Below are 3,014 nucleotides of genomic sequence, written 5' to 3'. Positions count from 1 at the left end.
AAAAAAATGTTTTAAAAAAGTGAGTCAGTCCTAAAGCACTTTGACTCAAATGAAGGTTATTCTAGGAAATACATCCAACACCTAAATTTGACTTCTCCAAGGATTGAAAGAGATGAATACATTTACTTTTTACCCCTCAACAAATATTTTTTTCAGCCAGTATTTATTGAACACTCACTTATGTGCCAGGCATTGCTCTAGATACAGCCTGGAACAAAGCATTGTAGCTACATTTAAACTTCAACACGCCCCCATACTTTAATAATTTAATCATTACAAACCAAAAAACAAAGAAACAAAAAGTCATTTGAAAAGGAAGCCAGACAAATGGGCAAAACTGCATTTCCTGACCCAGATACATGTTTTCATCCGCAGAAAGTGTATCTTTTCTTTTAAGTTTATTTATTTACTTTCGAGAGAGAGAGAGAGAGAGAGAAAGTGGGAGTGGAGCAGTGGCAGAGAGAGAGGGAAAGAGAGCGAATCCCATGCAGGCTTCCTTCCACACTGTCAGGGGGGAGCCCGATGCAGGGCTCGCCCCCACACACTGAACTGTGAGATCATGACCTGAGCAGAAGTTGGACGCTTAACCGACTGGGACATTCAGGCACCCCAAGAAAGTGTATCTTTAAAAAAATTTTTTTTAACGTTTATTTATTTTTGAGACAGAGCATGAACAGGGGAGGGGCAGAGAGAGAGGGAGACACAGAATCTGAAACAGGCTCCAGGCTCTGAGCTGTCAGCACAGAGCCCGACACGGGGCTTGAATTCTCGGATAGCGAGGTCATGACCTGAGCCAAAGTCTGATGCTTAACCGACCGAGCCACCCAGGCGCCCCAAAAGTGTATCTTTTAAAAAGGTGGGCACCCCTGTGCTTTGACTTCACAACACTCAGAAACAAGAACTATGGAATCAGTTTTTTTGGTTTTGGTTTTTGTTTTTCTTTAGTTTCACCATTCATTGAATTAGCAATGAATCTGATCTTCAAAAGTTATCACACTAGCTTTGCTGTCATTTCTCAAGGAGAATCAGAGACCTGAGAGTCATAGACATTTCCTACATGAGATGCTTTGTATAAATCAGACTCGGTTTATCACCAGCATTGACAACACCAGAGCTAGAGAAAGAACTAGGTCTGAGGACACATGCACGGTCTTACACAGAGAATGTTTAGCCTGCCCTGATTATTACAAAATCAGAACAGCGACAATAGTTGTGGTAGCGAATCATTTTTTTGCTACATCAATGAAATCAAGTCCAGTTACCTGTCCAACTTTCCAGGGCTGGCTAGAGTTTGGACCAAGACCAGGAAACGGGGGAAGGGCCCTCAGGCATTGAACCTGCTGTGAGCGCAGCTGAGATGCTCATCAATCCACTCGAAGGGGGTGCATCAGCCTGGGCTCCAGATCCTTCCTGGCAATGGCAATTAGATACTACCTTCAGCCTCCTGCCACTCAGGGACGTGGCTCCACCCAGTGCGGCCTGGGGCCAGGGGAAGGGAGGGAGGGCCCTTGTTCTTGACCTTTTTCTGCAAACGTTCCCCACCCCCACCTCCCACCCTCCAAAGAAACAACATTGACATCTCGGCGAACGCAAAACAGAAGAGACTGTTTCTATTCCGCGAATTAAATTCCTCTTTAGTCCTTCACTTGAAAGCAGATCGGTCTCATTTCTAAGAATCGAAATACAAAGCTTCTGCGCAACCTTGCTTTTAGAATGGTTTGTCGTTGGTAGGTAAAGGACCACACAGGTGACAGTGGAAAAGAATAAGAAATGATGGTAATACCAGTTAAGAGGGAAAAGTACGACTAGAAAGTGAAATGTGCTTTGTTGTTACTTTTCTTTTTTTAATGTTTACTTATTTCTTTTGAGTGGGGAGGGGCAGAGAGAGAGGGAAAGAGAGAATCCTTAGCAAGCTCCACACTGTTGGCACAGAGCCAGTGGGGGGCTGGATCTCACAAACCATGAGATCATGACCTGGGCGGAAATCAGGACCTATTGGTCAACCAACAGAGCCACTCAGGAGCCCCTGCTTTGTTGTTATTTAAAAAACAACAACAACAACAACAACAAAAACCCCACAAAAAACTGCAATATAATAGCTGTTGCTTGCTCAGTATTTGGAGGTATAATAAAATCTTGTTTTTTTATGTTTATTCATTTTTGAAAGACAGAGAGAGACAGAGCAGAGGGGTGGGGCAGAGAGAGAGGGGGACACAGAATCCCAATCAGGCTCCAGGCTCCGAGCTGTCAGCACAGAGCCCAACACTGGGCTTGAACTCCTGGACAGCGAGATCATGACCTGAGCTGAAGTCAGACGCTTAACTGACTGAGCCACCCAGGTGCCCTGTGGAGGTATAATAAAATCTTTTGTATAAAACAGCACCTAAAGTGGCGTCTGGGTGGCTCAGTCGGTTAAGCGTCCGACTCTTGATCTGGGCTCAGGTCTGGGTCTCACAGTTTGTGGGTTCGAGCCCTGCATCAGGCCAGTACAGACCCTGCTTGGGATTCTCTCTCTCTCCCTCTCTTTCTCAAAAGGAATAAACAAACAAACAAACAAACTTAAAAAAAACAAACGGCACCTAAGATAAAACATGTTTTCCTCTAGTATCTAATTGCCATTGGTCTTTTTTTTTTTTTTTGTCTGTAAAGTTTATATTTTGGACAATTTTAGATTTACAGAAGAGGCACAAAGATAGTACAGAGAGTTCTGTATGCTCCCCACCCTGTTTCAGTTTTCCTGAGGTTCTTACATTACAAAGGACATTTGTCAAAACCCAGAAATCAACACTGGTATCTTAATATCCCCTAAACCCCAAACTTTGTTTGGATTTCACCAGTTTCCGTGTAAATGTCTTTTCTCTGTTCCAGGATCTACTCCAGGATTCTTTTTTGAAATGGCAGATTCAGGATTCCAAAAAGTGTAGAATTAATCGTGTATTATCCTATTGGTAGTATTGAAATCTAGACCTTCTAGTGTTGCTTGGATTTTAAAAATAAACCAAATCGAAAAGACG

General features: G+C 43.2%; 1 non-coding gene across 1 annotated transcript; it reads right to left on the bottom strand.

Annotated features, from left to right (window-relative positions):
• Nucleotides 1-1,085: 1,085 nt before the first annotated feature.
• LOC124527418 (small nucleolar RNA SNORA72) lies at nucleotides 1,086-1,216 on the bottom strand. The gene has a single exon (XR_006965869.1). It is a non-coding gene; the product is annotated as a small nucleolar RNA SNORA72 (small nucleolar RNA).
• Between the last annotated feature and the right edge of the window lie 1,798 nt (nucleotides 1,217-3,014).

This window comes from Lynx rufus, unplaced genomic scaffold, assembly GCF_022079265.1.
Source record: "Lynx rufus isolate CCGP_SWC_20201006 ecotype Redwood Valley unplaced genomic scaffold, mLynRuf1.p SCAF_5, whole genome shotgun sequence".
Classification (NCBI taxonomy): Eukaryota; Metazoa; Chordata; class Mammalia; order Carnivora; family Felidae; genus Lynx; species Lynx rufus.
The sequence above is the reverse complement of the archived record's forward strand: the minus strand, read 5'-3'. Positions and strand labels throughout refer to the sequence as shown.